General features: G+C 45.1%; 1 long non-coding RNA gene across 1 annotated transcript in view; it reads right to left on the minus strand.

Moving 5' to 3' along the window:
• LOC140709380 (uncharacterized) overlaps positions 1-25,099 on the minus strand; it is a 170,953-nt gene that overhangs the window by 100,564 nt on the left and 45,290 nt on the right. The window contains exon 2 of the long non-coding RNA XR_012089888.1: positions 19,063-19,317. This is a non-coding gene — a long non-coding RNA (uncharacterized lncRNA). The remainder of the gene's footprint in view (positions 1-19,062; positions 19,318-25,099) is intronic.

Here is a 25,099-nt window from a genome sequence, read left to right on the forward strand (position 1 = left end):
TTTATATTCGTTGTATCATTCCTATATTTTTTGAACATTATTTATCTTCTATTCCTCAGCCTAATCTTCACACTGTTTTTAGTTTTTTAGTTATTTTGCTCCAACTTCCCTAATTAACTATTGGTTGATTATGCTGAAATCATGCATGTTCAAAATTGCTTGTCTATAGCCTTTATAACTGAAGAACTGCTCACTGAAGAGCACTTGGGCTGGATATAAAAACCCTCAGGTGTCATTTTCTTATCTTGAGGACTCTGTAGATGTTACTCCTCTGTCTTATAACATTAAAAGTTAATTTGAATAAATCTAAGGCTATTCTTATCTCTTTTTTTCCTCTATACATGACCTAAACTTACCTGGATTATCAAGATTCTTCCTTAATCTGTAAGGTAGAATACATTTACCAGACTATGTCTTGGTATTACCATGAATTAATATATATAGTCAATCCTACTTTATTTCAGGAAGTAGCCTCTTGAATTAAGCTTTAAATATTCATTCTGTACTATTATATTGGTTAACTGCTTTGAGGACTCCAAAAGTCCACAAGTTGAATCTTCATTGCCTGTTTTATATACCAATCATTTTCTTTCCCCCAATCCTTTCAAAAATATTCTTCTGTTTCATTTTGCTTGCTTTTCTCATTTTTTTTTTTTTTTTTTTTTTTTTTTCATTTTCTTTTTTTTTTTTTTTTTTTTTTTTTTTTTTTTTAAATTTATTTATTATTATTAAACTTCAAGTTGTAGGGTACATGTGCACAACGTGCAGGTTTGCTACATATGTATACTTGTGCCATGTTGGTGTGCTGCACCCATCAACTCGTCATTTACATCAGGTATAACTCCCAATGCAATCCCTCCCCCCTCCCCCCTCCCCATGATAGACCCCAGTGTGTGATGTTCCCCTTCCCGAGTCCAAGTGATCTCATTGTTCAGTTCCCACCTACGAGTGAGAACATGCGGTGTTTGGTTTTCTGTTCTTGTGATAGTTTGCTAAGAATGATGGTTTCCAGCTGCATCCATGTCCCTACAAAGGACACAAACTCATCCTTTTTTATGGCTGCATAGTATTCCATGGTGTATATGTGCCACATTTTCTTAATCCAATCTATCACTGATGGACATTTGGGTTGATTCCAAGTCTTTGCTATTGTGAATAGTGCTGCAATAAACATACGTGTGCATGTGTCCTTATAGCAGCATAATTTATAATCCTTTGGGTATATACCCAGTAATGGGATGGCTGGGTCATATGGTACATCTAGTTCTAGATCCTTGAGGAATCGCCATACTGTTTTCCATAATGGTTGAACTAGTTTACAATCCCACCAACAGTGTAAAAGTGTTCCTATTTCTCCACATCCTCTCCAGCACCTGTTGTTTCCTGACTTTTTAATGATCGCCATTCTAACTGGTGTGAGATGGTATCTCATTGTGGTTTTGATTTGCATTTCTCTGATGGCCAGTGATGATGAGCATTTTTTCATGTGTCTGTTGGCTGTATGAATGTCTTCTTTTGAGAAATGTCTGTTCATATCCTTTGCCCACTTTTGGATGGGGTTGTTTGTTTTTTTCTTGTAAATTTGTTTGAGTTCTTTGTAGGTTCTGGATATTAGCCCTTTGTCAGATGAGTAGATTGCAAAAATTTTCTCCCATTCTGTAGGTTGCCTGCTCACTCTGATGGTAGTTTCTTTTGCTGTGCAGAAGCTCTTTAGTTTGATGAGATCCCATTTGTCAATTTTGGCTTTTGCTGCCGTTGCTTTTGGTGTTTTAGACATGAAGTCTTTGCCCATGCCTATGTCCTGAATGGTACTACCTAGGTTTTCCTCTAGGATTTTTATGGTATTAGGTCTAACATTTAAGTCTCTAATCCATCTTGAATTAATTTTCGTATAAGGAGTAAGGAAAGGATCCAGTTTCAGCTTTCTACTTATGGCTAGCCAGTTTTCCCAGCACCATTTATTAAATAGGGAATCCTTTCCCCATTTCTTGTTTCTCTCAGGTTTGTCAAAGATCAGATGGCTGTAGATGTGTGGTATTATTTCTGAGGACTCTGTTCTGTTCCATTGGTCTATATCTCTGTTTTGGTACCAGTACCATGCTGTTTTGGTTACTGTAGCCTTGTAGTATAGTTTGAAGTCAGGTAGCGTGATGCCTCCAGCTTTGTTCTTTTGACTTAGGATTGTCTTGGAGATGCGGGCTCTTTTTTGGTTCCATATGAACTTTAAAGCAGTTTTTTCCAATTCTGTGAAGAAGCTCATTGGTAGCTTGATGGGGATGGCATTGAATCTATAAATTACCTTGGGCAGTATGGCCATTTTCACGATATTGATTCTTCCTATCCATGAGCATGGTATGTTCTTCCATTTGTTTGTGTCCTCTTTGATTTCACTGAGCAGTGGTTTGTAGTTCTCCTTGAAGAGGTCCTTTACATCCCTTGTAAGTTGGATTCCTAGGTATTTTATTCTCTTTGAAGCAATTGTGAATGGAAGTTCATTCCTGATTTGGCTCTCTGTTTGACTGTCACTGGTGTATAAGAATGCTTGTGATTTTTGCACATTAATTTTGTATCCTGAGACTTTGCTGAAGTTGCTGATCAGCTTAAGGAGATTTTGGGCTGAGACAATGGGGTTTTCTAAATATACAATCATGTCGTCTGCAAACAGGGACAATTTGACTTCTTCTTTTCCTAACTGAATCCCCTTGATTTCTTTCTCTTGCCTGATTGCCCTAGCCAGAACTTCCAACACTATGTTGAATAGGAGTGGTGAGAGAGGGCATCCCTGTCTTGTGCCAGTTTTCAAAGGGAATTTTTCCAGTTTTTGCCCATTCAGTATGATATTGGCTGTGGGTTTGTCATAAATAGCTCTTATTATTTTGAGGTACGTTCCATCAATACCGAATTTATTGAGCGTTTTTAGCATGAAGGGCTGTTGAATTTTGTCAAAAGCCTTTTCTGCATCTATTGAGATAATGATGTGGTTCTTGTCTTTGGTTCTGTTTATATGCTGGATTATGTTTATTGATTTGCGAATGTTGAACCAGCCTTGCATCCCAGGGATGAAGCCCACTTGATCATGGTGGATAAGCTTTTTGATGTGCTGCTGAATCCGGTTTGCCAGTATTTTATTGAGGATTTTTGCATCGATGTTCATCAGGGATATTGGTCTAAAATTCTCTTTTTTTGTTGTGTCTCTGCCAGGCTTTGGTATCAGGATGATGTTGGCCTCATAAAATGAGTTAGGGAGGATTCCCTCTTTTTCTATTGATTGGAATAGTTTCAGAAGGAATGGTACCAGCTCCTCCTTGTACCTCTGGTAGAATTCAGCTGTGAATCCATCTGGTCCTGGACTTTTTTTGGTTGGTAGGCTATTAATTATTGCCTCAATTTCAGAGCCTACTATTGGTCTATTCAGGGATTCAACTTCTTCCTGGTTTAGTCTTGGAAGAGTGTAAGTGTCCAGGAAATTATCCATTTCTTCTAGATTTTCCAGTTTATTTGCGTAGAGGTGTTTATAGTATTCTCTGATGGTAGTTTGTATTTCTGTGGGGTCGGTGGTGATATCCCCTTTATCATTTTTAATTGCGTCGATTTGATTCTTCTCTCTTTTCTTCTTTATTAGTCTTGCTAGTGGTCTGTCAATTTTGTTGATCTTTTCAAAAAACCAACTCCTGGATTCATTGATTTTTTGGAGGGTTTTTTGTGTCTCTATCTCCTTCAGTTCTGCTCTGATCTTAGTTATTTCTTGCCTTCTGCTAGCTTTCGAATGTGTTTGCTCTTGCTTCTCTAGTTCTTTTAATTGCGATGTTAGAGTGTCAATTTTAGATCTTTCCTGCTTTCTCTTGTGGGCATTTAGTGCTATAAATTTCCCTCTACACACTGCTTTAAATGTGTCCCAGAGATTCTGGTATGTTGTATCTTTGTTCTCATTGGTTTCAAAGAACATCTTTATTTCTGCCTTCATTTCGTTATGTACCCAGTAGTCATTCAGGAGCAGGTTGTTCAGTTTCCATGTAGTTGAGCGGTTTTGATTGAGTTTCTTAGTCCTGAGTTCTAATTTGATTGCACTGTGGTCTGAGAGACAGTTTGTTATAATTTCTGTTCTTGTACATTTGCTGAGGAGTGCTTTACTTCCAATTACGTGGTCAATTTTGGAGTAAGTACGATGTGGTGCTGAGAAGAATGTATATTCTGTTGATTTGGGGTGGAGAGTTCTATAGATGTCTATTAGGTCTGCTTGCTGCAGAGATGAGTTCAATTCCTGGATATCCTTGTTAACTTTCTGTCTCGTTGATCTGTCTAATGTTGACAGTGGAGTGTTGAAGTCTCCCATTATTATTGTATGGGAGTCTAAGTCTCTTTGTAAGTCTCTAAGGACTTGCTTTATGAATCTGGGTGCTCCTGTATTGGGTGCATATATATTTAGGATAGTTAGCTCTTCCTGTTGAATTGATCCCTTTACCATTATGTAATGGCCTTCTTTGTCTCTTTTGATCTTTGATGGTTTAAAGTCTGTTTTATCAGAGACTAGTATTGCAACCCCTGCTTTTTTGTGTTCTCCATTTGCTTGGTAAATCTTCCTCCATCCCTTTATTTTGAGCCTATGTATGTCTCTGCGTGTGAGATGGGTCTCCTGAATACAGCAGACTGATGGATCTTGACTCTTTATCCAGTTTGCCAGTCTGTGTCTTTTAATTGGAGCATTTAGTCCATTTACATTTAAGGTTAAGATTGTTATGTGTGAACTTGATCCTGCCATTATGATATTAACTGGTTATTTTGCTCGTCCTAGCCTTGATGGTCTTTACATTTTGGCATGTTTTTGCAATGGCTGGTACCAGTTGTTCCTTTCCATGTTTAGTGCTTCCTTCAGGGTCTCTTGTAAGGCAGGCCTAGTGGTGACAAAATCTCTAAGCATTTGCTTATCTGTAAAGGATTTTATTTCTCCTTCACTTATGAAACTAAGTTTGGCTGGATATAAAATTCTGGGTTTAAAATTCTTTTCTTTAAGAATGTTGAATATTGGCCCCCACTCTCTTCTGGCTTGAAGAGTTTCTGCCGAGAGATCTGCTGTTAGTCTGATGGGCTTCCCTTTGTGAGTAACCCGACCTTTCTCTCTGGCTGCCCTTAAGATTTTTTCCTTCATTTCAACTTTGGTGAATCTGGCAATTATGTGTCTTGGAGTTGCTCTTCTCGAGGAGTATCTTTGTGGCGTTCTCTGTATTTCCTGGATTTGAATGTTGGCCTGCCCTATTAGGTTGGGGAAGTTCTCCTGGATGATATCCTGAAGAGTGTTTTCCAACTTGGTTCCATTTTCCCCCTCACTTTCAGGCACCCCAATCAGACGTAGATTTGGTCTTTTTACATAATCCCATACTTCTTGCAGGCTTTGTTCATTTCTCTTTCTTCTTTTTTCTTTTGGTTTCTCTTCTCGCTTCATTTCATTCATTTGATCCTCCATCGCTGACATTCTTTCTTCCAGTTGATCGAGACGGTTACTGAAGCTTGTGCATTTGTCACGTATTTCTCGTGCCATGGTTTTCGTCTCTTTCATTTCGTTTGTGAGCTTCTCTGCATTAATTACTCTAGCCATCAATTCTTCCACTTTTTTTTCAAGATTTTTAGTTTCTTTGCGCTGGGTACGTAATTCCTCCTTTAGCTCTGAGAAATTTGATGGACTGAAGCCTTCTTCTCTCATCTCGTCGAAGTCATTCTCCGTCCAGCTTTGATCCGTTGCTGGCGATGAGCTGCGCTCCTTTGCCGGGGGAGATGCACTCTTATTTTTTGAATTTCCAGCTTTTCTGCCCTGCTTTTTCCCCATCTTTGTGGTTTTATCTGCCTCTGGTCTTTGATGATGGTGATGTACTGATGGGGTTTTGGTGTAGGTGTCCTTCCTGTTTGATAGCTTTCCTTCTAACAGTCAGGATCCTCAGCTGTAGGTTGTAGCTGTAGGAGATTGCTTGAGGTCCACTCCAGACCCTGTTTGCCTGGGTATCAGCAGCAGAGGCTGCAGAAGATAGAATATTTCTGAACAGCGAGTGTACCTGTCTGATTCTTGCTTTGGAAGCTTCCTCTCAGGGGTGTACTCCACCCTGTGAGGTGTGGTGTGTCAGACTGCCCCTAGTGGGGGATGTCTCCCAGTTAGGCTACTCGGAGGTCAGGGACCCACTTGAGCAGGGAGTCTGTCCCTTCTCAGATCTCAACCTCCGTGTTGGGAGATCCACTGCTCTCTTCAAAGCTGTCAGACAGAGTCGTTTGCGTCTGCAGAGCTGCTGCGTTTGTATTATTTACTGTGCCCTGTCCCCAGAGGTGGAGTCTACAGAGACAGGCAGGTTTCCTTGAGCTGCTGTGAGCTCCACCCAGTTTGAGCTTCCCAGAAGCTTTGTTTACCTACTTAAGCCTCAGCAATGGCGGGCGCCCCTCCCCCAGCCTCACTGCTGCCTTGCCGGTAGATCACAGACTGCTGTGCTAGCAATGAGGGAGGCTCCGTGGGTGTGGGACACACCCGGCCAGGTGTGGGATATGATCTCCTGGTGTGCCTGTCTGCTTAAAGCGCAGTATTGGGGTGGGAGTTACCCGATTTTCCAGGTGTTGTGTGTCTCAGTTCCCCTGGCTAGGAAAAGGGATTCCCTTCCCCCTTGCGCTTTCCAGGTGAGGCAATGCCTCGCCCTGCTTCAGCTCTCGCTGGTCGGGCTGCAGCAGCTGACCAGCACCGATCGTCTGGCACTCCCCAGTGAGATGAACCCAGTACCTCAGTTGAAAATGCAGAAATCGCAGGTCTTCTGTGTCGCTCGCGCCGGGAGTTGGAGACTGGAGCTGTTCCTATTCCTGCTTTTCTCATTTTTATCCTCTAGTTCACTTACTGTTTTCCTCAAAGTACATTCTCCTTTGTACTTATTCTAAGCTATCTTCATTTCTGGATGATTTCTTTTATATTCCCTTCTTGGATTTTGCCAGCTAATGTATTTTTTCTTTCTATAATCATACCTTTTCTTCCCTGGGCTTTTTCATCTTTGCTTTGTTGTCTTGCTTCATATAGGCAATAACTCCAAAAAGATTTTTTTAATTCTTTTTGTCCGAATTTTTATCTGCTGTGGCAACCTTTCTCTGGGGAGTAGTCTTTGCCTATTAATAAACTTGTGAATATTTTCTTTTTAACTTAGTACACAAAATTATCTTTGTATTGATGCATTTCTTATAATATCTTTGTTTTGATGCTCTATTAGATCCTTGTTATTACTCCTCATAGCACTAAAAATCTTTGCTAGCACTGAATAAGTTGAGTTCAGTTTTCCTAGACTTTCCACTGCCAGATAGGAGAATACTTTGGTTGGGGAAAGATGGAATCCCTCACTTGCTGGTTTTTACTAGAAGGGCCTGTTCTCTGCTGCCACAGAAACAAATTGCTTCTGAAAAGAGGTTCACCCTTATGATTTTTTGTGTAGCCCTGCATCTTCAGTTTTTCTCAACCAAATCAAGTCCAAGAAGTATTTTCCCATTACATTTAACTCCAGTTATTGCACCTGTTTTTGAAAATAGGAGATATAGCTTTTGCATCTCTGAATATATACCCCTTACTTTTAGGAGGAATATTTTTGCCTAGCTATCTCATCAAAGAGATCTTTCTGGGAGCTTCTTTCTCTTCATTTCCTCCTATTTGTTTTTTCCTAATCTCAGCTTCTTTGGACAATTCTTACACATATTTGGGAGTCTTGGGTAATACCTGTCCTCAAGTTTTGCCAAAAATAGAGTTTATTTTTTCATCCTTTTTGTTGCTTTTGGATGATTTCTAAGAGAAGGAGAAATATGCTGATTTACACAACCGTATCTATTCCAGATGTACACACTGTCTTAATTACCAAGGTTTTAAAATAAGTCTTACTTTTTGCTGGGGCAAATTTAACCACCTTGTTCCTTTTCTTCAATTGTTTAACTGTTACTGAACCTTAGTTCTTTCATATAAATTTTAGAATAAGTTTTAAAAATTATATACACACATACACACAGACACACACTGTTGGTATTTTATTTTAATCCTAATAAATATATTATTAATTTAGAGAAAATTGACACCTTCATAACATTAACTCTTCCTATCCATTAATATTATATATTTTTATTTGGATCTTTGATAACTTAAATTTTTATATTTTTTCCCAAAAGGTCTCTTATGTATTTTGTTAGATTTATTCCTAAGTACCTTATTTTTTCTGTGCATATTATAAATGCTATCTTTTTAAACATTTATTTTTAATACTTTGTTGTGGTATGGGAATACAATTGATTTTTGTATGTTGATTTTATTTGTAGTGAGCAAATTCACTTAGTTCTCATTAATTTTAATAGTTTGTCTGTAGATGCTCTTAGATTTCTACACAAATCATTATATCCTATCATAATCAATCACAATCTAGTTTGTTTCTTTATCTTGCCTTACTATTCTGGTGAGGAATTCCAGTGTAATGTTTAATTGAAGCAGTGATTGCAGATATCCTTGCATAATTCCTAATTTTAAAGAAAGTGCTTCAAATATTTTCCCACCACATACTGTGTTAGCTGTAAGTTCTTGGTAGAAACTACTTTTCAGGTTTGGTAATATCCCTTATATTACTAGTTTGCTGAGAACTTTATCATAAATGGACATAGAATTTCATAAAATCATTTTTCTTAATTCATTGGGACCATTGTTTTTTTTTCTCTTAACTTGCTAATATTTGGGATTGAGTTAATAGATTTCAAAATGTTACATAATCTTTGCATTAATGAAATAAACACAGCTAGTCACAATGTTTTAATAAACTGCTGGATTTGGCGATTAAGGGATCATTCATTAGTCTTACTTATCTTCATGACATCTTTTTCCAACACTTTATTTTTAACCTATCTGGATCCTTATGTTTTAAGTGTGTTTGGGGTAAACAGCATACAGCCAAAATGGGGTAGACATATTTGTTTATTTTTGCCCAATATTACCATCCTTATCTTTTAACTAGAGATTTTGATCCATTTACATTTACTGTAGTTCCTCATATATTTGGGTTTATATCTACCATCTTATTGTCTGCTTTTTGCTTACCCTGCTTCTCTTTGCTTCTTTATTTACTTTCATTTTCCATCCTCTTTTGAATTAATCAAGGCTTTTCTTTAATTCATTTTTTCCTTTACTGGTTTATAAGTTACACATTTTATTTCTACTTTTTTACTAGTTGCCTTTAAATTTTTAACATGCAATCTTAACACAATCTAAAATGAAGTAATATTTTTCCTCCTCCCCAACAACACAAAGACTTTAGAATGCTTCAACTTAAATTACTCTTCTCCCCATCTTATACAATATTACTTTCTAGTATTTTGGTTCTACCTTGATTTTTGACCCCCAATTAGTCATAATCCTTAATATTATATTATTGTTTGACAGTCAGTGTTTGTTTAAATGTATCCTCATATTTACTTTCCTTACCCAGCGATCCTTTTTGCATCACATTTCCTCTTTCTGGGTTCAATATCCTTCTTCCCAAATATGCCTTTAGAAGTTCCTTTAGTGAAGGTTTTTGGTGATAAACTCTCTCATATGCAGGATCTCCCCTTGTTTCTCCTCTGTAATTACTTGGACGTGCTTCGTGGTCCCCATATCCCACTTTGTCACTTCGAGGACTCTTATTACGCTTATTTTAAATTATTGTTCCTCCTGGTCTGTTAGCTCTCTCCCTCAGATGCAATCATCTATATCTCAGATGTGATCAAGGACTAATGGGAACTGGGGAGGTGGAAAGCTCAAGGGCTGATCTATTCACTGTGCATGTTATTATCACTGTCACTGGTGTTTTCTACCCTGCAGTGGCAACAGGATGGGCAGTGACCCATTGAGGGCAATGTGGGGGAAATTCAAGGGTGCCATATAATCCTATGGTCCCTGTACTCCTCTGTCTGGCTTCATGACTGGCTTTGTGCCCTGGACTCCCTGGAGAGAGATGTCTTTTCTGTAAAAGCCAGAACTTTTGCATTAATTGCACTGTCATTTGGGGCTGGTTTCTTTTTTAAAGCAAAAAAAAAGTAGATCAGAAATGGTCTCATTTGATGGTCTGTTTTCAAACTGTTGCCTTTTATCAACCCAAACCTCAGCTTTGGGGAGATTTAGAAGATCATACGTTTCTTGTATTTGTTTAGTGTCCTAATCAGGTCCCAGTCAGCTTTGCTATCCAGTCGCAACTCACATAATAGCCTTCCACAAACCCACAACAAACTCCCGAAGAGCCCTGCAACACACATGGAGCTCCAAGGCCTTCCGGAGTCACTTACCCCACATCGGCCACCCCACATACCCAGGCACAAAGTCAGACACATTCAACACTCCCATGCGTGTCACATGCAGCCTGCGTCACCCACAAGCACACAAATATCACACATGCACGCTTATCCTGGCACAGGCTCACACTCTAGCCCACAGACAGGTCAACACACACTCACACGCATTCTCTTTGGGTAATAAAATCTAAAAGCAATGCCAAAGGCCCTGACTGCACAAAGCTGAAGTCAAATCTTCAAACTTCCCTAGAGCCTTGGAGGTGAGTATAAAGGCAAGCCTCACCCACCATTTCTGAGCCCTGAGGACAAATTCTTCCTGCATTGCCTTTGAAGTCAGGAGCTTTACACATTTAGTGGTGGCTTTAAAAGTCTTTCATTATAGACATTTTGGTATCCTATTTTTCTGAACAAAAATGGAATCTATTTCCTTTTCCAAATTCTAAATAAACATACACAAGAATTTCATAGATTCACAGAATAAAGGTGCTTTGTGGACAAAAGATTTTCCTTCAAGAAAAGTTGTAATGCTGCACCCACTCTCCATGTGCCCCTGTGACCAATAGTGCCCCATGTAGAATCAAGACTCAGCCTGGGGCCATGATCAGTTCAGGGTATCACCATGATTAAGGCACTTATCATTCTGAATCATGGATGGGATTTTTAAGATCATGGTCCAGCACTTATTTGACTAAGGAAGAGGAGACCAAGAAAGGGACACAGCTGCCCAGGGTCACCAGGACACTCTGTGAGGGCAGTACTGTCAGAGGTGGGATGCGGAATACTGACGTGTACAGAGCCTCCATGTTTAGGGAGATAAGCACCAAAGATGGCTCTGAGTGACCTTGTCTCTAAAAGGGGGATCAGGATGGTGGCTACATTAAGGGTGTGTTGAGGCTCAGATAAGATGCATGTATTGTTGGGCTTGTAGTAAGGACTCAAAAAATAAGCACACACACTCACACACACAGTACTACAATGACAGCCAGCTCCTCACGTCTTGGTGGCACACCTGGTACTGCTACCTCAAATCTTCCACCAAAGAGAGCGTGCCACCATCACCATGGTCATAGGTATGTAAGGAAAAGAGGAAGCACCCCGGGGGAGGATTCCTGGTCCTAGCCTCTCACCCCACAAAAAAACTCACTCTATGACTTTAGACAAGTACTATCTTCTCATTATATGAACTTGATCAAGTCACTAAACTTTTTTAAAATTAATTTTTATTTTTATTTTAAGTTCCGGGGTACATGTGCAGGATGTGTAGGTTTGTTACATAGGTAAACGTGTGCCACAGTGGTTTGCTGCACCCATCAACCCATCACCTAGGTATTAAGCCCAGTAGGCATTAGCTATTTATCCTGATGCTCTCCCTCCCCCTACCCCTACCCCCACAGACCCCAGTGTGTGTTGTTCCTCTCCCTGTGTCCATGTGTTCTCATTGTTCAGCTCCCACTTATAAATGAGAACATGCGGTGTTTGGTTTTCTGTCCCTGCGTTAGTTTGCTGAGGATAATGACTTCTAAGTTTTAAGGGACAAAAATAGTGCAAGCTCAGAAGCCTGTTTTCAGAACTAAAGAAAAAGCACATCAAACACCACCCAGAGTGTCAAGTAGCCAGCTCTCGGTGATGTCAGCCATTGTGACTTTTTAGTTTGAGAATTAAAGTGGCTTCTTGACATGCTTTAATAGTAGGGGTCTGGATTGTGGCCTGGCCCAGGGGTGGCCACAGAGCCCAGGAGAAGCCTCGGTGAGTGATCTGGGAGGGTTGTCATAGGCCTGAGCTGATTCCTCTTCCCTGGCCACCCCACACCCTAGGCCTGGCTCCTCTGTGTCTCTTCTGGAACCGAGCCAAAATGACTGTTCATCTTGTGGCCTTGTGGGCAGCTGTCAGGTTTATAAGGACTTGACTTTGACAACACAGGCTGCTGGGCCTGCAGTCGGGAGAGTGTTTGTTGCCCAGGCCCAGTCAGGTGAGGTGGGCCAAGTCAGCGGGAAAGAGATAAATTAGGGCTCTGTCCCAAAGAGGTGAGAGCACCAGATACATGTCATGTTAACACTATAACAGCAACTGACAGTTGATACAGTTTGGCTCTGTGTCCCCACCCAAATCTCGTGTTGAATTGTAATCCACAATGTTAGGGAAGGGACCTGGTGGGAAGTGACTGGATCATGGGGGCAGATTTCCCTCTTGCTGTTCTAGTGATAGTGATTGACTTCTTATGAGTTCTCGTTGTTTGAAAGTATGTAGCACTTCTCCCTTTGCCCTTGCGCTCATGCTTCTCTCTCTCTCTCTCTCTCTCCCTCTCTCTCTCTCCCCTGCCACCATCTGAAGACATGCTTGCTTCCCCTTCACCCTTCCACCATGATCGTAACTTTCCTTAGGCCTCCCCAGCCATGCCTCCTGTACAGCCTGTGGCACTGTGAGTCAATTAAACCTCTTTTCTTTATAAATTACCTTGTCTTAGTTAGTTCTTTATAGCAGTGTGAGAATTGACTAATACAACAGTATTGGCCCATTTTTCTACATCGGTGCCAGTTGGTCTGCAGTCTGGCAGCCATCAGCTGTCATGTGGGAGCAGGTCAGAAATGCAAATTCTTGGACCCCCATCCCAGACCTACTGAATCAAAATTTCCTGGGTGGAGTACAGCAGTTTGTTTTCACAAGCCCTCCAGGTGATGCACACTAAAGTTTAAGAAGCACTGTTCTATATTACCTCCGATTATATTATCTCTATTTATCGTCATTTTCCAGAAGCAGCAGCTGAGGCTACAGCAGGTTAAGGAAGTTGCCCAAGGTTTTAAAGCAAGGAAGCAATGAAAGCAAAATTCAAACGTGGATGTAGCTGACTCTTCCCCCACCCATCGGGGGGTGTTGAGTTCCTTGGCCTAAAGGAGAGCTAGTGGAAGCTGGAGAACCTGCTTGTGGAGGGGCTTCCTGTCTAAGGTGGTCTTAGTCCATTTTACATTCCTATAAAGGAATACTTGCAGCTTGATAATTTATAAAGTAAAGAGGTTTGCTTGGCTTATGGTTCTGCAGGCTATTCAAGAAGCATGGCACCAGCACCTGCTTCTGGTGAAGGCCGAGGCAGCTTCCAATCATGGCAGAAGGTGAAGGGGGAGCAGGTGTGTCACATAGCAAGCGATAGAGCAAGAAAGTGGGGAGGGAGTGCCAGGCTCTTTTAAACACCAGCTCTCCAGTGAACTAATAGTAACGCACTCATTACTTCAGGGACAGCAACAAGCCATTCATGAGGGACCCACCCCCACGACCCAAACACCTCCCATTAGGCCCCATCATCAACACCGGGATCAAATTTCACCATGAGATTTGGAGGGGACACATACCCAAACTATATCAGGTGGCAAGCCAGTGGCCTCAGCCCCTGGCTTGTGACTTGAAGTTTAAACTCTAAGGCTCAACCCAGGAGTTCTACTGTGGAGGAGTTGGTAAGTGATGAGGGCTGGTGGGGACACACGCTGTGGAGAGAAGACAGGGCCAGAGCCAGCTCTTGGAGAGTACCTACTTCAGCTCCTGCCAGGTGCCCTTGCCACCTGCTCATGTGCTCCCCTCCCTGGCAGACCACCGCACCTGCCAGATGCCAGGGATGAAGCTGGTCCAACCCACCATACTGGAGCCACCCAAGTATATGGCCGGTCTTGCTCTTCTCTGACCCCATTGCCCAGCTGAGGGCCTGGTTGATTCTGAAGCTGCATGGTCAAGTGAAGCAAGGAATAAACCACACTTTTCTGGCAGATTGACTAGGGAAGGCACCAGGCAAGGCCTTGCAGACCTTAAGTTGCATAAATACGTGGGCAAGCAGGAGGTTGTGGGAAATGTGTTCCTGGTGACAGTTTCACAGTTCCCTGACTGAGGAAAAGCATGGCGGTAGGAGAACATGGAGTGTGTTGTTTCAGCCTCTCTCTAGTTCTTATGAGATAAGAGTATGAAAGGTAGATTTGGAAGCCATCATGGAAGGCCTGTACTGTCAATAGAGGGATTTGGGTTATTCTATAGGTACTAGGGAGCCATGGAAGGCATTAGAACAGGACAGTGACGGGATCATATGGAGTATTGGGCTGTAGAGGGATTGAGCAGAACCCCTGTGTCCTGAAGTCTATTCTGTGCCAAGCACTGCACCCACTGCTTCCTAAGTACACCCTCATCTTAGAACTGAGGCTCAAGGTGTCTGTTCAAGGGAGCACAGCTAGTAAGCAGCAAAGGAGAATTTGCACCAAGATCTATGTGACCCCACAGCCCAGTCCCTGGCTCTTCCACTACTGCTCAGTCTCTGTCTGAGCTGTCTCCAGGGTTTGGCTCCTGGGTGGGAGTGGGGCTTGGAGGTTTCCTGCCTCTGCCTAGAGTATAAAGTCAGTGCTAGGACCCTGGCCCCTCATAGGGACTCCCATGGGGTCAGCCTGGGGCTTAGGGGTGCATGCAGGTGGAAAAGATGCCCAGGAGAGGAGAATGTAGGCATGAAGGGCAGAGCTTGGCTGGGAGGCAAAGCCTCTCCCCAAAGCCCTTACCAGGACTCCTGACCTGAGCTCTGAGCCCTGGGCTTGGAGGGCCGCCTCTCTGCATGGGAGTGCAACAGGGCCAGGAGCCAGGGGCCAGGGGGCCGCGGGCCGGCGGGCCGAGGGGTGGGGTCAGGGTTGGGGGACGGGTGGGGGGATGGGGTCGGGGGTGTCCAGGTCAGCAAGCTCTAGAAGGCAAAGCGTGGGATCGGGAGAACCCAGTATCCCCCTTTCAGAGGGACCAGAGACCTCCACAATGTCTTTGATTCCACGAGATCTTAGAAACAGGGAGAGAAAACGAGAGACAGACTGAGCCCCACCGAGACAGAGAGGACGAGAGAGAGTCCCGCGGGGCGGGGGGAGACAGACACAGGGCCCGCGCCCCGTGGGCGCTCCAGGCCCGCGCAGCCTTGCTCGCTGTGCACGCAGCCACCGCGGTCCAGCCAGGGCGGCAAACTGGAAACAGCTGCAGAGGTTTTGGGTTTCCGCCCGGTCTCCCCCTAGCACCTGGCTCTGGCCCACCCGAGCAGTTCCCCTTAATCCCGCTCTCTCGGGAAGCTGTGCTGTGAAAATCCTCCGCCCTGCTCTGAGAGGTCAGCCCCAGGCTGGCGGCGGCGGGCCGCGGAGCAGGAGGTGCGGGCCCCGGCGCTGCAAGACGGCCTCCTCTACTGCCGGCGCCGCCTCATCTAATAAGCCGGGCTGATAACCCTTCCGCGCAGGATGGCCAGGAGGCCTTCCCTGGTACCTGGCAGGCGCGCGCAGAACCTTCTCCAGTCCCGTTTTGCCAGGATGCTCCACCCACTGAGCGTCTTTTTCTAATTGTTCTAATTCGCACGAACGCGTCCTAAGGGCTAGTGGCAGCCCTGCCTCCCCTTCTCCCTCCCTCTCCCAGGGCCTGTGGATGAAGTCTGTGCCCAGCCAATTATCTGGGGCATAGACCCAGTCGTCTTCCCCACGAGGGGATCAGTCGCCACTCCAGTTCCTCTAGCACTTCCTGATGCCCTCTGCGTGTGCCAGCCCTTCACTGAATCCCACTCAGCACCCGCGCTCAGGAGCTGGGAGATAAAATTACGTTCAATGAGTCACAGGACTTTGTCTCTGAAGCTGGGAGGTCAGACAGGCCTCATCGTTCCCTCTGATCTTGAGAGGGCATCCAGGCTCATCCATTTGGCACCCAGAGAGGGCAAAGGGCTTACTCAAGATCACACAGCAGGTCTGCGACAGACGTGGGCCTCTGGGCCATGACTACTGAGTTCCAGTCCAGGTTTTGTTTCATTTTATTTTGAGCACTGTCTGTCTCCACTGAAAGACCCAAATTGGGATTTGAGTCCCTGTCCCAGTTGACAGCTAGGGCTGCTGCCAGCTCCAAAAACTGCTCACCTGGCAAGGTTTTCCTGAGTCCCTTTGCCCCAGTCCTGGGCTCAGCTACAACAAGGAGCAGCACAGGTCAGGGCAGCAGGTGTAGCAGGCAGATGCCCTGGCGGGGCCTACAGCTACAGCACTAGCCTGTTCAGCCCCAGCTGCATTGCAGGCACTGCAGGTGAGCTGTAGCCGGGCAGCAGGATCTCCGAGGGCCTCTGCGCCCCAGATGCTTGAACCCCTGAGAAGGGCTTCTGGGCTCTGAGCTGGTCCCTCACTGCCAGCCTTCAGTGCCTCTCCTTCCTGCCGCCCACTTCAAAGGAAGATAACCCTTGGGAACAATTGGGGTCACCAGGAAGCAGGTGGGCTCCACCAGGCCTCCCTGCCTCTACCTGCTGCTGGCTGTGCACACACAACACAGAATTTCACACACACACACCATGCAGTTACACACGCAAACACACCTTCACCTCACAGACCCACGCGCACACTACACACACAACACAGTTACACACACTCACCTTCACCTCAGACTCACACACAACACAGTTACACACACACACACTCACCTTCACCTCACAGAGTCACACGACAAACACAACACAGTTACACATGCACACTCACCTTCATCTCATAGACTCACATGACAAACACAACACAGTTACACACACACACCTTCATCTCACAGGCTCACACACACCCATATACTACAGAGTTACACACACCCCTTCACCCCACAGGCACACACAAAGTTACACAAGCACACTCACCTTCACCTCACAGACTCACTCTCACACACACACACCCTGTCATTGCTGTGCCATTTCATGCTCATGCACAGAGGCCTCACACTCACCCACACTCAGCTTCACACACATTTCAAGAGATGTCCTCTTATTCACAAGCACACACAGCCTCACACTCGTACACACCTCTCTCAGGTGCCCCCAGTCTGTCTTACTCTCACGGGCACACACCCTACACACCAAGCTCCCTCAGCACTCCTGGCAGCACAGTAAAAGGGACCCTGACATCCCACCTGGTTCCCAGCAGTGCAAATGGCCAGGCCCCGCCTTCCCCACTCCCCAGAGGGCTGGGCCTGGGAGGAACAGCTCCGGGTGGGATTCCTTACAAGAGTGTGTGGCTAGGAAGCCCAGTCCCAGGACACATGCTGGCTGGCTGCTCCCAAACGTGAGCTCTTTGTCCTTCCACAGGCTGAAGGCTGACAATGTTCTTAAGGAGCTCACCCCCACTATCCACCTTCCACCCATCCTGCCCTGCCCAGCAGCCTGCCAGCAGCCCACCTAACAGAGGAGAGAAATCAAGCTTGCACCCCCCACCTGAGTCTCAGATTCACACCCACCCTCCCACGTACCAGAGGTGCCTTCCTGAAAACCTACTTCCAGCATGGCACCCTCAGACCAAACACCTTTGGTAGCTCCCATTCCACTGCTGGGCAAAACCAAACTCCTTAATCTATTATTCTAGGCCCCCCTGAAGCAGCCCCCCTCTCCATCCTCAGCTGATGCTGAAAACTCCCCCATTTCATACATACACACACACACACACACACACACATTCAAAAGTAGCTTCACTTCCTTTGAGGCGGTCTTCTCCAGGAATACGGGAGGGAAGCAGCAGCCCCAGCCACACTCAAGAAGCACAGGGCTCAGTTTCTCCATTTGAACAGAGGGGCTGGCTAGCCATGCATGGCCTACCTTGCAGAGCTAGGAGAGGGTGCAGTGGTAGTGTTTCAGAAGCTTAAATGGATGTGCACATGGAGGTACCATTTAGTATTACAGGAGTTACTCCCAAGAACTTTTCTCTTGAACGACCTCTCTCCTCTGGGCCCTAGACCAGGGCAAGGAGCCCTGCTTGGACCTCAGGTTCTGCTGTTCGCTGGTCACGTGACGTTAGGCAGGCCCATTCCTCTTTACTCTCTCTGGATCTCAGTTTCCTATGCGGTAGAATAGCATAATGGACTTGGACAATCTGTACTGTTCCTTCCATTTTTTATCTTTGTGGGATCCATGGGTCCCTGTTGCAAATGAGGTCAAGAGGAGCAAGGCACAGGAACTCAGAGCATTCATTCCCAAATTCATGTACACCTCACTTCACACACAGTCACACACCTGTTCAACCACAGACAGTAAATGCCACCCCTGCCCCCATTTCACATACCAGGCTAGGGACTAGGCACTGAAGCTGTCGCAAGTGAACGAGGCTTTTACCATCCCTGCCGCGGGCACCCACAGTCTATTGGGGAAGAAGAGAAACTGAAGAAGTAAATCGCAAATGCAGAGTATTATGCAAAAGGAAAGGAAGCTACTGAAGTTTGTAATAGACCTCTTCTCTAACAGGGGCACACAGGGCTTCAGGGAAGCTCCCTACCACCTCCTCTTCACCCTGGAAGGAATTATGCTTAAGGGAGACCTGAATGGTGAAGAGAGGAGTCAGGCAGGGTGGTGAAGAGAGGAGTCAGGCAGGGTGGTGAAGAGAGGAGTCAGGCAGGGTGGTGAAGAGAGGAGTCAGGCAGGGTGGTGAAGAGAGGAGTCAGGCAGGGTGGTGAAGAGAGGAGTCAGGCAGGGTGGTGAAGAGAGGAGTCAGGCAGGGTGGTGAAGAGAGGAGTCAGGCAGGGTGGTGAAGAGAGGAGTCAGGCAGGGGAAGAAGTCAGGAAGAAATTCAGAGAATGCAGACAAGGGCTGAGTGGCTGGAGATGGTGAGGGTGCAACTAGACAAAGCTTTGGTTGTGGGAAGCTGATGGAAGTGTCATGTGCCACCTTCTGCATCTCTATGATTGGGGAACAAGGTGTCTTCTGGGTAAGGGGATAGGATGGAAAGGGTGGGTGGAGATCTGAGAAGATAGAAGAGAACTTGTGTACTTCACCGGAATGGCTGCAGACTGTGATGGGTCCTAGCTGAAGTTGGTAATCATGATGTAGAGTAATCCATGATCCTCCTCTCTCACAGACCCCATGCTGAGTCCTGGAGCTCATGTGGAAAGGAATTCTCTGAAGATTCCTCTCTGTTTGCTTATTTTCTTTTATTGGAGCAAGAATGGATGCTGGTCCCTTCAGAAGCCCAAAGCAGTAAAACAGTCCATTATGTGCAGTTGTACAGGTTGTTCACTGTTCAAGACACCCTGCCAAGAGTGGAATGGTGGTTAAAAAATTCAGTTCTTGTTTTGCTCTCCAAGCTATGTGCATTGCCACAAGGCTGTGTCTTTTGTGGGGGGTGGGCTGGGGGAGGGGCGGCAAAAAGGGCTGCTCTTTTCAATTTTTCCAAAGACACCATCCCCTCTCCGGCAGCCTAACTATGAGCATGCTGGGCAATGACTGCACAGGGGCACCTTTTCCTAATTCTCACAAGGTGTGTGGGCACCACAGGTTCTGACTGAATCAGGAAAGCTAGAGATACACTTTCTTTTCAACAATTCTAAGAAATGAGAAGGCTAGATGTCAAGGCATCTCAGCGCCTCCCCCAGGAGGGAGGTGTGGGCATGAGCTGCAGGCTTTGTGTAGAAGGAAAGCTCTTGGACACCCAGCATGAGGGTCAAAGAAATATGAGCCAGAGAAATACTGCAGTTTAGAGTCCCTCACTGCAAAAGCTGGGAAGGAACTCTGGGCTATCTTATTTCATCCCCTCTTTTTCAGATGACACAGCAGAGGACCAGAGAAGTCACATGGCTTCCCTGAATCACACTGCAGTGTTCAGGACAGTGGCAGGGCTCTCTCTCTGCTGCTGCCTCTGCCAGGCCCATTCCAGGAAGTCCTCATGTGAGCCCCTGAGAGAGGAGTCAAGCAAGCCTGTCCCTTTCAGGACTCCCCACCACCCCCCCAACACACACACACAGGCACCCGCAATTCTGGTGCCCTGGTAGCTGCCTTCAGCGCGGGACAAGGGCCAGGCTCCCTGTTCACCAGACTATAAAACTTGGAGCCACTGAGCAGGCTCCGGAACCTTTCCACACCACCCCTCCCAAGGCATTTCCCAAGGGATTTCAATTTCACTTTGCGTTTCTCTAAATATGTCCCTGTGCCTTATCCCACAGGAAACAGAGTAGCACCTCTCCCAGGAGACTGAGCAGCCCTGGGGCCATGCAGAGCTTCCCAAGCCAATACTGCCAGGCAGTGGTGGTCTCAGGGGATGGGAAAGACAGAGGAGACGGCCTCAGGCTTCTCACAGGCACCCAGCTGCCGCCATCACCACCACCACCTTTCCCCAATATGGACCCAGACCCATTCTCATCCGAGGAAGGACTAATTAGGAAGGGACACACCAGCTTAACTGGAGACCTGCAAATTTTGCAGATGGGTTTTTTTGTTGTTGTTATTATTACTGTTGCTGATGTTTTTAAGTAATGTGGGTTGTTTTGTTTTGTTTTGTTTTTTCCATCATAGGGATGTTTCTCCATGTTCTTTATCTCTTTGTCCTGTGTTTCAGAGTGTCTTGGAAACTGGAAGAAAGAGACCACTGCCAGTCAGGGTCACCCAACTCCGAGCAGACAAGGGCTGCCAATATTCAGGCGCTTGAGGGTAAGACCAAAATGCCACATATGTGACTTAGTCTTTTTAACCTTTTATTATAAAATAACAGAAAATCACACAAAGCAAACATATTGTTTAATGAATCACTCTAAGGTGAATACCTTTGCAACCATTCCCAAGGTAAGAAATAAAGCTGTGTTGGCCACCAGAGAAGCCCCTCCAGGTGCCTCTTCTCTCTTCTCCAAAAGTAATCACACATTCTAACTTTTATAATTACTATTTTCTTGCTTTTCCTTATAATTTGATCACCTAAATGTACATCCCTAGACACTATTATTCAGTCATGTTTATTTCCTATATTGGATGTATTTTAGGTCTCTTGTGATCCCCAGCCTTCCACTTCCATCCCTTGCTCTACCGGACAGTTTATCCATGGAAGTGCCCTGGCTCTTTGACCTAAAGAGTTTCCATAGTCTGGATTTTGCTGCTTGCCAATTCATGATGCCATTTACCATGTGCTTCTGTCCTGTTTTTCCTTCAAATTGGCAGCTGGGTCCAGAAAGTAGATCACACTTAGGCTCAAACCCCTTTGGCAAGACAACAGGTGGAGTTGTGCACTTTCATTGGGAACACACAAGGTCTGGCTGTGTCTCTTTCTGAGATTGTTGGCAGCCATTGATGTTCACTGTCTAGCTCCTTTAATTCTGTGGGTATTGCAAAGTAGTGGGTGATACCAAATTCTGTCCTTTTTTTTCATTCATTAGTTGGAACACTTTTACTCTGACCTATTCTTGATGTCTTAATTTCCATCATTCAAGGCCATGGATTTGGATGGTGGGAGAAGGAGGATGTCTCAGAGTTGGAAGAGGGACAATGGCAATGATGCGACATGCTTAATCTCTGAAATCTCTTAGCAGCTTAGAACAAGAGTCCTGGAAGTACCTCAAAGTGAAGTCCACTCCAGTTACCCACCTAGAACAAGAAGCCACTCTGCAGGCTGTCTAATAATTATCTGTTCAGCCCCTGCTTGCATACTTCACAGATCAGGGAGCTCACTACTTTCAAAGGCAACCCATCTCATCTTTGGGAATATCTGACTATGAGAGGGCTGTTTTATAGGCTTTAGAGCCTCCCCCCTGTGCCTCCTTCAGGGACCCCACAGAACAGGTCTGTTTGCTCTGCCAGGGAACAGCCCTTTAAAGACTCCTCCCCCCGGGAGTCTTCCAGCTGCTCCTCTCCCTTCCTCCTCTTCCGGCTGTAATTTCACATAAAATCCATAGCTGTGGAGCTGTGGCTGATGTCTGCTCAAAATTCCAAAGCAGGCTTCTCTATAATTTTCAAAAGGCAGACAATCATTTGGAGGCAATCAAGTCCAAGTGTCAAACACTAATGCCTCATTTCCCAGCCCAGTCTCACCACAGCTCATGCCAGCCACAGCAAAGGAAAGCCCATGGGTGGGTCTTCCATTGTGCAAACCCCTTTCACGTTCCACCAAGAAGCCACATTTCACAGACACCCAGATGTAAGACAGCAGAGATGGATGAGGCGCCTAAAACACCCTCTTCTCCAGGCGCCTGGCAGAAGCAGACAATGTGAATCAAAAATAAAATCAACACAACACAAAAAACATGGGTCAAATTGCAATTGAAAGTTGCTTTTGGAAGAGAGGTCTTGAAGCCATCGTCTTTCCTTTTTTTGAAGCCTCCAGTGTCTCCCTTGGTTAATGACATCACTTCCACCCAGAGTTTCCAACACACAATCTCAGTCATCCCCAAGGCTTCCCTCACCCTCAGCCCCTACATTCGATTACTCACCAAATCCAGCCATTTGGCCTCAGGAGCATCTCTGCAAACACGGCCTGTACTTTTCCACTTGGCTTTGTACTAGCTGTCCCACCAGCCTACAATGATCCACCTGTCACCCATTACTACCTCTGTTAACACAAGCATCCCCAGCCTTCAAAGTTCACCCCACAAGCGTCTATCCCAAGCACCTGTCCTGGATCCTGACCCCCTTCAAAAACAACTCTTTATCCAGCAGACTCTCAGAACTGTATTTCTTGAATAAAATAAATACATTCATTAATTCCATAAACACTTATCAATCCCCTTATGTTCCAGACACTATTCTAGGCACTGAGAATCTAGTCATAAAAGCAATAGACACAATCTCTGTTTATTACAATCAGCAGAGTCAGACAATGAATAAAACAAATAAGTAAATTAGATAGTATATTAGGAAAATGCATGAAGAAAATCTAAACAGGAAAAGGGCTTTTCCTATGGTGGAGGATAGAATGGAGGGCCTCACTATAAATGTGACATTTGAGAAAAATACTTAAAAGAGGTGAGGAAGTAGACCTATGAGGTATCGGAGTAAGTGAATGAATGAGCAAACAAGCAAAAATAATTGAATATAGTGATGAATGAATGAGAGAATCACTAATGAATAAGTTAAAGAGTGGATGAGAAGATAGGAATTATTTCTAGTATGCTATAGTGAATTGAATTGAATTAGTCAAACTACACTGACTAGAAATAAATCACCAGCCATTTTTGTAACTTCTGGGAGCCTGTTTGGGCCTTGAAAATGTGCCTAATAAACTTGCAAAGTGGTTCCAAGGAACTTTCTTCTTTCGACACGTGCCAGCCTCCAAGGGTTCTGCAGGCCACATCCAACTTGCTCACAGCCACAGGGGTTTGTGCCAGGTTGGCAGTGTGAGAACAGCCAGTGCCTCCTTGGAGGGCAAGGCTGCAAAACATGGTCCAGTCTGGCTGCAGCTGGGCTCTATGCCCATCTGTACAATATACCCTGCCTACTCCTCCTTGAAGGTTTGGTGGGCTCCGCATGCCTAGTGACCCTGCTCTGGGATGCAGCAAGCACCAGGAAAGGGAAGGTGCTATGGTGATTGCCTCTTTAGTCCCCAGAAGAAGTACCAGGGGTTCAAAGACAATGCCTGTGAGTGATGCTGCCAACCCACTGCACAATCTTGAAGGATTCTTCTTTCAGCTGGGCAGGGGCTAGAATGGAATACTAAGGACTCTGCTTCTGCTCATCCTTGACTGGTCAGAAATCTGTCAGCAAAAACAGAGAGGCAGGCTGGAAACACTGAGGAAAGCACCACCCTCAAGAAAGACAGTCATCAGGAGGCAGGATAGCACAGAGCTCAAAATCAGGGTCTGTGAAGGCAAACACAGGTGCAAATCCAAGCTTGGTGGCCTTGAGTCAGCTACTTCACCACTCTGAGACTCACTTTTCTCTAAAATGGATTACAAAAATATATCCCTTTTAAAAAATCAAATGAGACAATGTTTATAAAGCACTGTGCATAATGCTGGCATAGAGTAAACAGTAGATGATCATCATCAGCATTAATAGAGCCTAATATATCATTAATAATAATATTGATGATATCGATATAGCATAATAAAATAATACATTATGTATATTGTTAATGAGTACCATAAGCTTAATCTGAGCAAGCACTGTGTTGGGGCTAATGAAAAATAGCAATAGCAATGCACTGCTTGCTCAGAGTACAGGCCAAATGGAGGGAGAAAAAACGACCTGCTTTTCTCTGAGCTGGTTGGTTACATGCCATTTGGTGGGCTGTGTCAGGTCCTGGGCCTGCCCTTTGGCAGAACAGGGATGGCTGGGATGGATGCGCAGAGGGCAGCCAGGGTATGAGGGGCCAACAACCCCACCCTGTGAGAAGTGGGTGCTGCTCAGCCTGCAGGAGAGGAAGCCACCGCCAGCCACCCTCATTGTCACACAATCTTCAGAGCTAGCCCACAGCAAAGGAAGCTGAAGCACTGGCGGAGGGCCCCAGAGGGCAGAGCCAGGGCTGGGGGAAGGGGTGAAGGCATAAAGGAGGCAGGTTTCAGCTCTGTGTGAGAATGAACTTTCCTACGGGTCAATAAGATGCTTCCCCAGTGACTAGCTCTGTGGAGAGGGAGCTCCTCACCGCCGAACATAAAGGAAAAGAGTCTGGGACAAGCTCTGCCATACCAAGAGGGGGTTCTCCCTAGTAAGGAGGTTGATCTCCATCAATACCTACCCGTTTTCTGACCTGACACTCAGAGTCTGTGACTCATGGCACATTTGTCCTCATGACTCATCCATCCATCCATCCATCCATCCATCCATCCATCCACCCACTCATTCTTGTGCTGCTGCTGTGGTTTTCTAAGACATAGGAAACACAAATTCAGCCTTCCTGGGGTTAATGATCTAAGGTAGTGAGTCTCAAACTGTACATGCACCACCCATGGAGGGACAACTGGATAGCCATATGTGAAAAAATGAAATTGAACCCTTACTTCACATCATATACAAAAATTAACTAAAAATGGATGCAAGACCTAAATGTAGGAGCTAAAACTATACAACTCTCCGAAGAAAACATGGATAAGCCTCTGAGACCTTGAATATGGCAAT

Source organism: Chlorocebus sabaeus, chromosome 20 (genome assembly GCF_047675955.1).
Source record: "Chlorocebus sabaeus isolate Y175 chromosome 20, mChlSab1.0.hap1, whole genome shotgun sequence".
In the NCBI taxonomy this organism is placed as follows: domain Eukaryota; kingdom Metazoa; phylum Chordata; class Mammalia; order Primates; family Cercopithecidae; genus Chlorocebus; species Chlorocebus sabaeus.